This window comes from Thalassophryne amazonica, chromosome 14, assembly GCF_902500255.1.
Source record: "Thalassophryne amazonica chromosome 14, fThaAma1.1, whole genome shotgun sequence".
In the NCBI taxonomy this organism is placed as follows: Eukaryota; Metazoa; Chordata; class Actinopteri; order Batrachoidiformes; family Batrachoididae; genus Thalassophryne; species Thalassophryne amazonica.
This window is the reverse complement of record NC_047116.1, coordinates 684,332-699,924: the sequence shown is the minus strand read 5'-3', so window position 1 is coordinate 699,924 and position 15,593 is coordinate 684,332. Positions and strand designations below refer to the sequence as shown.

The window sequence follows — 15,593 nt, the reverse complement described above, 5'->3', positions numbered from 1 at the left end:
TCACAAATATAACTCATTTGAACATCTGACTCTCCGCTCTGCCCACAATGCTACATATTGCCAAGCTCTGACAAATAAAAATCAGCTGTATTACTTGTCACTGTATATAGGCCCGCTGACCCATACTCTGACAACTTAGACAAATTTGGTGAGTTCATGTCTAACTTGTCAACTAATGCAGATAAGATTTTTTTGGTTACTTCAACATTCATATAAATAAGCCTTCTGATCCCCTCTGCAAATCATTTATGGAAATTGTGGATGCATTAGGATTTCAGCAATGCATTCAGGACTTGACGCACATTAGTGGAAATACCCTGGATTTGGTTCTCACACGTGATATTGCTGTCATGAATATTGACATCATGCCTCTTACATCAGTGGTCTCTGATCACTCACTTATTAGGTTTACAGTTTCTCTGCCGTGTTTAGTGGAACAACAACCTTATCACTACGGTGATGCATCAGCTCCTCAACTATGACTGAACTCGAAGCTAGACTGCCTGATATCTTAACTTCACTTTTGGCAAATGCCCAATCAGTAGACAGTCTTGTGGATAGTTTAAACTCAGCTCTCAAAGCTACACCTTTGTTAAAACCACACACCCCCAAACACAGTCACCTTTGTTCAGTGATTACTTGCGTGACCTCAAGCATAAGGCTAGAGGTCTAGAACAGAAATGGTGTAGTTCCAAATTAGAAGTATTCCACCTTGTGTGGCGTGATGCTATCTTAGACTATAATCATGCATTATTGGCTACAAAGCGGACCTATTACTCTGATTTGATCAATAAAAACAAGCATAACTCAAAGTTATTGTTCGACACGGTGGCAACACTTATTCATGGACAACCACCTGTAGTTCGCTTTCCTTTTACAGCACAAAATTTCTTGGATTACTTCGAGAAGAAAATAGAAGACATTAGGTTAAACATATCCCAGCATGCCTTAACCCAGCCACTACACCCTGCTATTGAGGTGGGCGTCACTATTGAGGTATTACCTAGATTTACAGAATTTGATAGTATCTCACTAGGCATGCTGACAAAACTTGTAATGTCAACAAAAAGCACAACCTGTGTATTTGATCCTATACCAACAAAACTGTTTAAGGACCTGTGGCCCACTCTTGGGCCGACTGTGCTGGAAATTATTAATCTTTCTTTAACTTCTGGATCTGTTCCTAAATGTTTCAAATCTGCAGTGATTAAACCATTACTTAAGAAATCTAATTTTATTTATTTATTTTATTTATCCTTTATTTATACAGGCAGTCTCTTGAGAGTCAACACCTCATTTGCAATAGAGACCTGTGTAATAATCTTAACCCTAACCTTGACCCTAGTGCATTGAAAAACTATAGGCTGATATCAAATCTATCATTTTGCTCTAAAATTATGGAAAAGGTGGTTTCACGGCAGGTTGTGGGCCACCTTACTGAGAATAATCCTTTTTAGCCACTGCAATTTGCTTTTAGAAAATAACATTCCACAGAGACTGTTATGTGTCGGACGCAGCTCGGAGAACCGACCAGCGTTTGAAGGACCCAGTATGAAATAAGCAGAGCACGGTACAAAGGCTAACTGAATTTAATACATAACAGTGATACAAAAAATAACAAAAGAAAGTGCGGTCTGGCGTGGTGCGCTCCCAGCAGCGCTAACGGTCCGGAGCCAGAAGCTGTTCGGACCCAAGGACCCCGCCGACACCCCCCAGGTGGCCGCAACAAACCGAGTCTGTGAAAGAAGGAACCATTATGTGAGTCCACACTCTACACACAGAGAGAACACTTAAAGGTGTACAAACAGCAAACACTTCCTGGCTTGATTACTAATCAGCTTCCCAACCTGCAGGCATGGAACATCCAGTTCACAAAACTCCACTGCAGTGGAAGCCGATACATGACTAACATACAGCTCAATATAAAAAGGTGTGAGGGACACCACATTTACTGACTGTATAAATGTTAGTCACAAAATCTAACGTACCTCAGGAAGTGTGCTGACGAGCGTGAGACCTCACCCCCTCCTCTTTCACAGACCGTGCATCAAACCCTGGACGTTCTTTGCATCCACTGAAGATTAGATGGCTCCCGAGACGACGATCTCACCAGTCTGGTCACAAGGTCGAGTCTCTGGCAAATACACACTGTATACTCCAGTCTTAAATGCCATCATGTTCCAATCCATATAGATGCACCTCAGCTGTGAGTCCTGACGAGCCGCAGGTGATCAGGGTGAGGTCCTGATAACCTCAGCAACACAGCCACTCAGTCCCAAATGCAAGCCACCTGGAAGGAAAAACAAAAGACAGAAACAAAAAGGCAGCCAGGCCCCCCAGCCATACAACAGAGACGGCTCTCACTTTTAAGGTTCTGTTACTAGACTATAAAATTGTTCACAGACTGGCACCTCCCTACTTAGCTGACCTAATTAAACCTTACGTACCGGCCCGGGCTCTGTGTTCTCAGGGTGCAGTACTATTTTGTGTCCCTAGGGTGAATAAAAAGTCTGTGGGTCACAGAGCTTTCTCTTATCGTGCCCCTGTTCTGTGGAATGATCTCCCTGCATCAATAAAACAGTCAGATTCTGTGGAGACTTTCAAGTCCAGACTTAAGACGCACTTATTTTCCCTTTCATATGGCTAGCATACTGGTACAGTTTTGTGTTACGCTTTTTACGCTTTTAATTCATTCTATTAGTAAATGGAGCGTGCCGTGGCCTGAACTTTATCTAAATTCTGGGTTTTTTAGTGAAGCTTAGGGCTAGTGGACGGCGATCACCTTCGTATTTCCTGGTTTTCTTGTTGTTTAATGCTGACAAATTATACTGTATTTGTTGTCTTTCTGATGCCTGATTCTGTTTTTTTCTCTCTGTTTGAGGTGCAGCTCCATCCAGAGATGGGTGTGGTGTCTGTTTCTGTAACCCTCCTGTCCTGTGCACCGGCAACATTTCCTGTATATTTGTTTTGTAATTTGTGTCTGTCTCACCCCTTTGAGTCTGGTCTGCTTGAGGTTTCTTCCTCAGAGGGAGTTTTTTCTTACCACTGTCACCTGTGTTCTTGCTCTGGAGGTTGGTAAGGTTAGACCTCACTGGTGTGACGCGCTTTGAGGCAACTTTGTTGTGATTTGACGCTATATAAATGCAATAAATTGAAAATAAATTGAGAAAAAGACTAGTAAAAATGTGCTGATAAGGCAGTCTGGCCATATAATAACCTCCTAAATCCTGAGAACCCAGAATAATTACCAGAGTTACTGTCATGGCCGTCGGGAGCCCGTCACCCAGAGTGGGTGGACCCACGATACAAACTCCTGAACCAGGCCTTGAGGTACAAGTAGTCATCGAGTTTATTTCAGGCAGAGGTTTGGTACAGAGGTTGTCAGAAAACGGAGCAGAGGTACAAGCAAGGTGAGGCAAAAACGTAGTCATCTCCAGGCAGGGGTCTGAGGCACGAGCAAACACTGGCTCGTTGGGGGACTGAGGCACTGGGGCTGAGGCAAAAGGGCACAGCCAATAAACAGGAAGCAAGGTACTGGTACACGGCAAGACTAATCAGGACTGGAATCAAGAAGGCTGGAGAGTGTGCTGGAAGCAACATTAATCTGGCAAGGGACTGTGAGACTGTGAGGGTTTAAATGAAGGTGGACTAACGAGGCACAGGTGGCGTTAATGAGGTGCACGTGAGGAGAAGGATCTAGAAAGGGGGCGTGGCTAATAAACAAAGATACTGTGTTGTGCAAGACAGTGAGGGAGGAGAACACAAGGTGGAGAGAAGAAAAGACAAAGATGTGTGAACAGGTGCACAGAGCATGAGTGAAAGGAAACACAAAGCAGACAGAGTTAAAGTGAGAGACAGGGATACATGGCATGTGCAGAGAGAACATAATCAGGTATAAGTGAGGGACGAAGACATAAAGGCAGGTGCAGGACATGGGGTGAAACAAATGACTAAGAACAGAACATAATATAACTGAGTGTGAAGAATAACAGGAAACAATGAACCGGCAAGACATAAGATAGAATAAAATATAACACAGAACAGGGCATGAACAGGAACAAAATACTAAAGCAAAACTAAACAAGAGATAACTTAATGAAAACTGCACACGAAAGTAGAGATAAGTACTAAGCTAAATTAAACCCAAGCTGACTTCAGAAAACAAGGTGGAAAAACAGAAAACAAAGCAAAACCTGACATCAAGCATAAGCCCAAAAAGGAAAAGCAAAAATAAACAAGAGATAATTAATAATGCAACCATAAACTGACAGAACAAAACTTGAAAAGAAACAAAGTAGCAAGAAAAACAAAACAGAATAAGTCCTGATGAAAATAAATATTAATAAATCAAAGCTGAAGCAGACCAGAAAGAACAGAAAGGGGGAAAACAAGGGCTCAGCGCCCTGACCCGACCAAATCCCTGACAGTTACACCCCAAAGTTAAAACCCCCTAAGTAGTTAAAATGACAAAGACTGAGACTAAAATAAAAGTGGATGTGTGCTTGTGGCCATCTTGGATTTGGATCTTGGATAATTCAGCGTGCCGAGTGTGTTTCTTGTTTCATAACACGCCCAGAGAAGCACATACTAAAGCCCCTTTCACACCTGGGCTGCTCCCAGTTGCTTCCTGTGGCATCATGATGATGCAGGAATTTCTGCGTCAGGTGCACACAGCAGGGGGCAGAGAGGAGGTGAGAACGCAGCCTGCAGGTCCTCTGCACAGAGAAGTCAGAGTGCACAGTTTGGCTGCAGACAGACTGTGCACTCTGACTTCTCTTCTAGTTTATATTTGTTCTTGTGCTGAGCTGCAGGTCTGCGCTCTGACTTCTATTACAGTTTATCTTTCCTCCTTTGACTGCGAGATGCGCGCGCGCTGAATGAACCGTCCGTGAGTAAATATTGAGATGTCTGGAGTTCTACTTGATGTTGACATGTCCTGTCTCTGGCAATCAGTCTGTGAGCAGGACTTATGTCCTTTTTTTAACTGTGATGAGAGAGTTTAAGGGAAAAACACGGAACTAACTGCTTGCGGCCAAAGAGTTTTTTTTCTTTTAATTGTTAACGTGCGGGCGTGAACGAACCGTCCATGAGTGGACTGGAGATCAAATCAAATCAATTTTATTTATATAGCGCCAAATCACAACAAACAGTTGCCCCAAGGTGCTTTATATTGTAAGGGAAAGCCATACAATAATTACGGAAAAACCCCAACGGTCAAAACAATCCCCTGTGAGCAAGCACTTGGCGACAGTGGGAAGGAAAAACTCCCTTTTAACAGGAAGAAACCTCCAGCAGAACCAGACTCAGGGAGGGGCAGTCTTCTGCTGGGACTGGCTGGGACTGAGGGAGAGAACCAGGGAGAGAACCAGGAAAAAGACATGCTGTGGAGGGGAGCAGAGATCAATCACTAATGATTAAATGCAGAGTGGTGCATACAGAGCAAAAAGAGAAAGAAACACTCAGTGCATCATGGAAACCGCCCAGCAGTCTAAGTCTATAGCAGCATAACTAAGGGATGGTTCAGGGTCACCTGATCCAGCCCTAACTATAAGCTTTAGCAAAAAGGAAAGTTTTAAGCCTAATCTTAAAAGTAGAGAGGGTGTCTGTCTCCCTGATCCGAATTGGGAGCTGGTTCCACAGGAGAGGAGCCTGAAAGCTGAAGGCTCTGCCTCCCATTCTACTCTTACAAACCCTAGGAACTACAAGTAAGCCTGCAGTCTGAGAGCGAAGCGCTCTATTGGGGTGATATGGTACTATGAGGTCCCTAAGATAAGAAGGGACCTGATTATTCAAAACCTTATAAGTAAGAAGAAGAATTTTAAATTCTATTCTAGAATTAACAGGAAGCCAATGACGAGAGGCCAATATGGGTGAAATATGCTCTCTCCTTCTAGTCCCTGTCAGTACTCTAGCTGCATCATTTTGAATTAACTGAAGGCTTTTCAGGGAACTTTTAGGACAACCTGATAATAATGAATTACAATAGTCCAGCCTAGAGGAAATAAATGCATGAATTAGTTTTTCAGCATCACTCTGAGACAAGACCTTTCTAATTTTAGAGATATTGTTCAAATGCAAAAAAGCAGTCCTACATATTTGTTTAATATGCACATTGAAGGACATATCCTGATCAAAAATGATTTCTCACAGTATTACTAGAGGTCAGGGTAATGCCATCCAGAGTAAGGATCTGGTTAGACACCATGTTTCTAAGATTTGTGGGGCCAAGTACAATAACTTCAGTTTTATCTGAGTTTAAAAGCAGGAAATTAGAGGTCATCCATGTCTTTATGTCTGAAAGACATTCCTGCAGTTTAACTAATTGGTGTGTGTCCTCTGGCTTCACGGATAGATAAAGCTGGGTATCATCTGCGTAACAATGAAAATTTAAGCAATGCTTTCTAATAATACTGCCTAAGAGAAGCATGTATAAAGTGAATAAAATTGGTCCTAGCACAGAACCTTGTGGAACTCCATAATTAACCTTAGTCTGTGAAGAAGACTCCCCATTTACATGAACAAATTGTAATCTATTAGATAAATATGATTCAAACCACCGCAGCGCAGTGCCTTTAATACCTATGACATGCTCTAATCTCTGTAATAAAATTTTATGGTCAACAGTATCAAAAGCAGCACTGAGGTCCAACAGAACAAGCACAGAAATGAGTCCACTGTCTGAGGTCATAAGAAGAGCATTTGTAACCTTCACTAATGCTGTTTCTGTGTAAGATGAATTCTAAACCCTGACTGAAACTCTTCAAATAGACCATTCCTCTGCAGATGATCAGTTAGCTGTTTTACAACTACCCTTTCAAGAATTTTTGAGAGAAAACGAAGGTTGGAGATTGGCCTATAATTAGCTAAGATAGCTGGGTCAAGTGATGGCTTTTTAAGTAATGGTTTAATTACTGCCACCTTAAAAGCCTGTGGTACATAGCCAACTAATAAAGATAGATTGATCATATTTAAGATCGAAGCATTAATTAACGGTAGGGCTTCCTTGAGCAGCCTGGTAGGAATGGGGTCTAATAGACATGTTGATGGTTTGGAGGAAGTGACTAATGAAAATAACGCAGACAGAACAATTAGAGAGAGAGAGTCTAACCAAATACCAGCATTACTGAAAGCAGTCGAACATAAAGATATGTCGTTGGGATGGTTATGAATAATTTTTCTCTAATAGTTAAAATTTTATTAGCAAAGAAAGTCATAAAGTCATTACTAGTTAAAGTTAAAGGAATACTCGGCTCAATAGAGCTCTGACTCTTTGTCAGCCTGGCTACAGTGCTGAAAAGAAACGTGGGGTTGTTGTTATTTTCTTCAATTAGTGATGAGTAGTAAGATGCCCTAGCTTTATGGAGGGCTTTTTTATAGAGCAACAGACTCTTTTTCCAGGCTAAATGAAGATCTTCTAAATTAGTGAGACGCCATTTCCTCTCCAGCTTATGGGTTATCTGCTTTAAGCTGCGAGTTTGTGGGTTAAATCACGGAATCAGGCACTTCTCATTTAAGGCTCTCTTTTTCAGAGGATCTACAGCATCCAAAGTTGTGCTCAATGAGGATGTAAAGCTATTGACGAGATAATCTATCTCACTCACAGAGTTTAGGTAGCTACTCTGCACTGTGTTGGTATATGGCATTGGAGAACATAACAAAGAAGGAATCATATCCTTAAACCTAGTTACAGCGCTTTCAGAAAGACTTCTGCTGTAATGAAACTTAGTCCCCACTGCTGGGTAGTCCATTAAAGTAAATGTAAATGTTATTAAGAAATGATCAGACAAAAAGGGGTTTTCAGGGAATACTGTTAAGTCTTCAATTTCTATGTCATATGTCAGAACAAGATCTAAAGTATGGTTAAAGTGGTGGGTGGGCTCATTTACATTTTGAGCGAAGCCAACTGAGTCTAATAATAGATTAAATGCAGTGTTGAGGCTGTCATTCTCAGCATCTATGTGGATGTTAAAATCGGCCACTATAATTATCTTATCTGAGCTAAGCACTAAGTCAGACAAAAGGTCTAAAAATTCACAGAGAAACTCACAGTAACGACCAGGTGGACGATAGATAATAACAAATAAAACTGGTTTTTGAGACTTCCAATTTGGATGGACAAGACTAAGAGTCAAGCTTTCAAATGAATTAAAGCTCTGTCTGGGTTTTGGATTAATTAATAAGCTGGAGTGGAAGATTGGTGCTAATCCTCCACCTCGGCCCGTGCTACGAGCGTTCTGGCAGTTAGTGTGACTCGGGGGTGTTGACTCATTTAAACTAACATATTCATCCTGCTGTAACCAGGTTTCTGTAAGGCAGAATAAATCAATATGTTGATCAATTATTATATCATTTACTAACAGGGACTTAGAAGAGAGAGACCTAATGTTTAATAGACCACATTTAACTGTTTTAGTCTGTGGTGCAGTTGAAGGTGCTGTATTATTTTTTCTGTTTGAATTTTTATGCTTAAATAGATTTTTATTGGTTGTTGGTGGTCTGGGAGCAGGCACCGTCTCTACGGGGATGGGGTATTGGAGGGATAGCATGGGGAGAGAAGCTGCAGAGAGGTGTGTAAGACTACAACTCTGCTTCCTGGTCCCAACCCTGGATAGTCACGGTTTGGAGGGTTTAATAAAATTGGCCAGATTTCTAGAAATGAGAGCTGCTCCATCCAAAGTGGGATGGATGGCGTCTCTCCTAACAAGACCAGGTTTTCCCCAGAAGCTTTGCCAATTATCTATGAAGCCCACCTCATTTTTTGGACACCACTCAGACAGCCAGCAATTCAAGGTGAACATGCGGCTAAACATGTCACTCCCGGTCCGATTGGGGAGGGGCCCAGAGAGTCCGACATTGCTTTTGCAAAGTTAAACACCGATTCAATATTAATTTTAGTGACCTCCGATTGGCATAACCAGGTGTCATTACTGCCGACGTGAATTACAATCTTACCAAATTTACACTTAGCCTTAGCCAGCAGTTTCAAATTTCCTTCAGTGTCGCCTGCTCTGGCTCCCGGAAGACAATTGACTGTGGTTGCTGGTGTCGCTAACTTCACATTTCTCAAAACAGAGTCGCCAATAACCAGAGTTTGTTCCTCGGTGGGTGTGTCGCCAAGTGGGGAAAAAACGGTTAGAGATGTCAACGGGTTAGTGGTGTACACGGGGCTTCTGTTTAGAACTATGCTTCTTCCTCACAGTCACCCAGCCGGCCTGTTTTCCCGGCTGCTCAGGATCTGCTGGGGAACAGCTAACGGCGGCTAAGCTACCTTGGTCCGCACCAACTACAGGGGCCTGGCTAGCTGTAGGATTTTCCAAGGTGCGGAGCCGAGTCTCCAATTCTCCCAGCCTGGCCTCCAAAGCTACGAATAAGCTACACTTATTACAAGTACCATTACTGCTAAAGGAGGCCGAGGAATAACTAAACATGTCACACCCAGAGCAAAAAAGTGCGGGAGAGACAGGAGAAGCCGCCATGCTAAACCGGCTAAGGGCTAATAGCTGCGCTAAGCTAGCGGATTCCTAAAAATACACAAAGAATGTGGAAATAATTTAGAGGTGATTCAGCAGAGAGGGTGCTTTAGTTAAGGCACGTGAAGATTACACTGTGAAATAAATCATTATCTAGTTATCTAGATCAATCTAACCGCAGATTAAACAGCTAACAGATACAGCAAAACACCGCTGTGCTCCGGAACAGGAAGTGATACAGTACCGCAGTGAGAGCCAACCACCAGAGACGTCCGGACTTTTTACTGGATGTCTCTGGCAATCAGTCTGTGAGCAGGACTTTTATGGATTTTATTTAAACACATTTGAGACAGAAGAAGCTGCTTCACGGTGCCTCTCTTCACCAGACAGCTGCACACAGAGAGGAGCTGCAGCTGCAATCAGCATTTTTTTTTTCCTGTGGTCTTTTTTTTTTAGCGTGTAGTTTTACTGCATTGAGTAAACAGTATAAAAACAATCCTGCGTGATTTATACTGCGGGAACAATGGAACACAGCAGGAATCATAAATTGGCGTCAGGTAACGTTGTCTTGTGAGTGTGTGGCTTCCAGTCACGCTGAGTACCGTCCTGTTGCTCTGACTTGCGCTGAAACCACTTAATTCTGCGTCAAGCAGAGGACGCAAAAAAAAATTAAACATGTTTAATTTTTGTTTGTGCCCCTCACGCTGTTGTGGCATCGAGCTGCATCGTCTCAGCACTAGGTTGCTTCCACGTGGCATCGTCATAACGACGCACGACGCAACCGGGAGCAACTGGGAGCAGCCCCGGTGTGAAAGGGGCTTTAACCTGTTCTGCTGGTGTTAACACACTGAGGTTTCCTGTCTCGACCCCTGTGCGGGTGATGGGCAATGTGCATTCCTGCTGTGCATCAATCAATCAATCAATTTTTTTTTATATAGCGCCAAATCACAACAAACAGTTGCCCCAAGGCGCTTTATATTGTAAGGCAAGGCCATACAATAATTATGTAAAACCCCAACGGTCAAAACGACCCCCTGTGAGCAAGCACTTGGCTACAGTGGGAAGGAAAAACTCCCTTTTAACAGGAAGAAACCTCCAGCAGAACCAGGCTCAGGGAGGGGCAGTCTTCTGCTGGGACTGGTTGGGGCTGAGGGAGAGAACCAGGAAAAAGACATGCTGTGGAGGGGAGCAGAGATCAATCACTAATGATTAAATGCAGAGTGGTGCATACAGAGCAAAAAGAAACAGTGCATCATGGGAACCCCCCAGCAGTCTACGTCTATAGCAGCATAACTAAGGGATGGTTCAGGGTCACCTGATCCAGCCCTAACTATAAGCTTTAGCAAAAAGGACAGTTTTAAGCCTAATCTTAAAAGTAGAGAGGGTGTCTGTCTCCCTGATCTGAATTGGGAGCTGGTTCCACAGGAGAGGAGCCTGAAAGCTGAAGGCTCTGCCTCTCATTCTACTCTTACAAACCCTAGGAACTACAAGTAAGCCTGCAGTCTGAGAGCGAAGCGCTCTATTGGGGTGATATGGTACTACGAGGTCCCTAAGATAAGATGGGACCTGATTATTCAAAACCTTATAAGTAAGAAGAAGAATTTTAAATTCTATTCTAGAATTAACAGGAAGCCAATGAAGAGAGGCCAATATGGGTGAGATATTCTCTCTCCTTCTAGTCCCCGTCAGTGCTCTAGCTGCAGCATTTTGAATTAACTGAAGGCTTTTTAGGGAACTTTTAGGACAACCTGATAATAATGAATTACAGTAGTCCAGCCTAGAGGAAATAAATGCATGAATTAGTTTTTCAGCATCACTCTGAGACAAGACCTTTCTGATTTTAGAGATATTGCGTAAATGCAAAAAAGCAGTCCTACATATTTGTTTAATATGCGCTTTGAATGACATATCCTATCAAAAATGACTCCAAGATTTCTCACAGTATTACTAGAGGTCAGGGTAATGCCACCCAGAGTAAGGATCTGGTTAGACACCATGTTTCTAAGATTTGTGGGGCCAAGTACAATAACTTCAGTTTTATCTGAGTTTAAAAGCAGGAAATTAGAGGTCATCCATGTCTTTATGTCTGTAAGACAATCCTGCAGTTTAGCTAATTGGTGTGTGTCCTCTGGCTTCATGGATAGATAAAGCTGGGTATCATCTGCGTAACAATGAAAATTTAAGCAATACCATCTAATAATACTACCTAAGGGAAGCATGTATAAAGTGAATAAATTGGTCCTAGCACAGAACCTTGTGGAACTCCATAATTAACTTTAGTCTGTGAAGAAGATTCCCCATTTACATGAACAAATTGTAATCTATTAGACAAATATGATTCAAACCACCGCAGCGCAGTGCCTTTAATACCTATGGCATGCTCTAATCTCTGTAATAAAATTTTATGGTCAACAGTATCAAAAGCAGCACTGAGGTCTAACAGAACAAGCACAGAGATGAGTCCACTGTCTGAGGCCATAAGAAGATCATTTGTAACCTTCACTAATGCTGTTTCTGTACTATGATGAATTCTAAAACCTGACTGAAACTCTTCAAATAGACCATTCCTCTGCAGATGATCAGTTAGCTGTTTTACAACTACCCTTTCAAGAATTTTTGAGAGAAAAGGAAGGTTGGAGATTGGCCTATAATTAGCTAAGATAGCTGGGTCAAGTGATGGCTTTTTAAGTAATGGTTTAATTACTGCCACCTTAAAAGCCTGTGGTACATAGCCAACTAACAAAGATAGATTGATCATATTTAAGATCGAAGCATTAAATAATGGTAGGGCTTCCTTGAGCAGCCTGGTAGGAATGGGGTCTAATAAACATGTTGATGGTTTGGATGAAGTAACTAATGAAAATAACTCAGACAGAACAATCGGAGAGAAAGAGTCTAACCAAATACCGGCATCACTGAAAGCAGCCAAAGATAACGATACGTCTTTGGGATGGTTATGAGTAATTTTTTCTCTAATAGTTAAAATTTTGTTAGCAAAGAAAGTCATGAAGTCATTACTAGTTAAAGTTAATGGAATACTCAGCTCAATAGAGCTCTGACTCTTTGTCAGCCTGGCTACAGTGCTGAAAAGAAACCTGGGGTTGTTCTTATTTTCTTCAATTAGTGATGAGTAGAAAGATGTCCTAGCTTTACGGAGGGCTTTTTTATAGAGCAACAGACTCTTTTTCCAGGCTAAGTGAAGATCTTCTAAATTAGTGAGACGCCATTTCCTCTCCAACTTACGGGTTATCTGCTTTAAGCTACGAGTTTGTGAGTTATACCACGGAGTCAGGCACTTCTGATTTAAAGCTCTCTTTTTCAGAGGAGCTACAGCATCCAAAGTTGTCTTCAATGAGGATGTAAAACTATTGACGAGATACTCTATCTCACTTACAGAGTTTAGGTAGCTACTCTGCACTGTGTTGGTATATGGCATTAGAGAACATAAAGAAGGAATCATATCCTTAAACCTAGTTACAGCGCTTTCTGAAAGACTTCTAGTATAATGAAACTTATTCCCCACTGCTGGGTAGTCCACCAGAGTAAATGTAAATGTTATTAAGAAATGATCAGACAGAAGGGAGTTTTCAGGGAATACTGTTAAGTCTTCTATTTCCATACCATAAGTCAGAACAAGATCTAAGATATGATTAAAGTGGTGGGTGGACTCATTTACTTTTTGAGCAAAGCTAATAGAGTCTAATAATAGATTAAATGCAGTGTTGAGGCTGTCATTCTCAGCATCTGTGTGGATGTTAAAATCGCCCACTATAATTATCTTATCTGAGCTAAGCACTAAGTCAGACAAAAGGTCTGAAAATTCACAGAGAAACTCACAGTAACGACCAGGTGGATGATAGATAATAACAAATAAAACTGGTTTTTGGGACTTCCAATTTGGATGGACAAGACTAAGAGTCAAGCTTTCAAATGAATTAAAGCTCTGTCTGGGTTTTGGATTAATTAATAAGCTGGAATGGAAGATTGCTGCTAATCCTCCGCCTCGGCCCGTGCTACGAGCATTCTGACAGTTAGTGTGACTCGGGGGTGTTGACTCATTTAAACTAACATATTCATCCTGCTGTAACCAGGTTTCTGTAAGGCAGAATAAATCAATATGTTGATCAATTATTATATCATTTACCAACAGGGACTTAGAAGAGAGAGACCTAATGTTTAATAGACCACATTTAACTGTTTTAGTCTGTGGTGCAGTTGAAGGTGCTATATTATTTTTTCTTTTTGAATTTTTATGCTTAAATAGATTTTTGCTGGTTATTGGTGGTCTGGGAGCAGGCACCGTCTCTACGGGGATGGGGTAATGAGGGGATGGCAGGGGGAGAGAAGCTGCAGAGAGGTGTGTAAGATTACAACTCTGCTTCCTGGTCCCAACCCTGGATAGTCACGGTTTGGAGGATTTAAGAAAATTGGCCAGATTTCTAGAAATGAGAGCTGCTCCATCCAAAGTGGGATGGATGGCGTCTCTCCTAACAAGACCAGGTTTTCCCCAGAAGCTTTGCCAATTATCTATGAAGTCCACCTCATTTTTTTTATGGACACCACTCAGACAGCCAGCAATTCAGGGAGAACATGCGGCTAAACATGTCACTCCCGGTCTGATTGGGGAGGGGCCCAGAGAAAACTACAGAGTCCGACATTGTTTTTGCAAAGTTACACACCGATTTAATGTTAATTTTAGTGACCTCCGATTGGCGTAACCGGGTGTCATTACTGCCGACGTGAATTACAATCTTACCAAATTTACGCTTAGCCTTAGCCAGCAGTTTCAAATTTCCTTCAGTGTCGCCTGCTCTGGTCCCCGGAAGACATTTGACTATGGTTGCTGGTGTCGCTAACTTCACATTTCGCAAAACAGAGTCGCCAATAACCAGAGTTTGATCCTCGGCGGGTGTGTCGTCGAGTGGGGAAAAACGGTTAGAATTGTGAACGGGTTGGCTGTGTACATGGGGCTTCTGTTTAGAACTACGCTTCCTCCTCACAGTCACCCAGTCGGGCTGCTTTCCCGGCTGCTCGGGATCTGCCAGGGGGTAACTAACGGCGGCTAAGCTACCTTGGTCCGCACCGACTACAGGGGCCTGGCTAGCTGTAGAATTTTCCAAGGTGCGGAGCCGAGTCTCCAATTCGCCCAGCCTGGCCTCCAAAGCTATAAATAAGCTACACTTATTACAAGTACCGTTACTGCTAAAGGAGGCCGAGGAATAACTAAACATTTCACACCCAGAGCAGAAAAGTGCGGGAGAGACAGGAGAAGCCGCCATGCTAAATCGGCTAAGAGCTAGTAGCTACGCTAAACTAGCGGATTCCTAAAAACACGCAAAGTGAATAATGTGTAAATAATTTAGAGGTGATTCAGCAGGAGTGCTTTAGTTAAGGCATGTAAAGATTACACTGGGAAACAAATCGTAATCTAGATAACTAGATCAATCTAACTGGGCAGATTAAACAGCTAACAGATACAGAAAAACACCGCTGTGCTCCGGAACAGGAAGTGATACAATACCGCAGTGAGAGCCAACCACCAATAGAGGCAAGCAAGAGAGTGAATGTGCATATGACAAGCTGTTTGAACCCCCTGTGGTGTTTTTCCTGTCAGAACTCCTGTGAGGTTAAAGATGGTCGTGGCCGAGCTGTTATAAAAGTTTGTGAATTGTGTGAAAACAGGGAAAATAAAGTGGCCCGCCGATGCGTTTTCAAAATGGGGAATTGTTGCTCCTTTCAGCTATCTCAATTTCCACACAACAGAACTAAAGCTAAACGAGCACAAACGGTCCTGACGACTGGGAGGTGATGGTTTGGATTCAGAGGATTCAAAAGGATTCAAAAGAATTTTATTGTCATATGCACAAAGGAACATGTTCCCTGCACAATGAAATATGTTTACTGCATTTAACCCATCCTAATTGCCAGTTAGGAGCAGAAGTCGGCTTTAGGCGCCCGGGGACCAGCTCCAGATGTATATCCTGCCTTAGGTCAACAGCAGGGCTGAGCAAACCATGACCAGCCTCATGACGACAGACAACACACACATAACACACATAAGCCGGCCCGGTACATGAACACATAAAAAGCACACACAAGGTAAAACTTGGGAAAGAAAAACCT

General features: G+C 42.4%; 1 protein-coding gene across 2 annotated transcripts in view; it reads left to right on the top strand.

Moving 5' to 3' along the window:
- The window catches only part of dnajc10 (DnaJ (Hsp40) homolog, subfamily C, member 10), a 263,701-nt gene that overhangs the window by 231,166 nt on the left and 16,942 nt on the right, over positions 1-15,593 (top strand). The window lies entirely within an intron of this gene.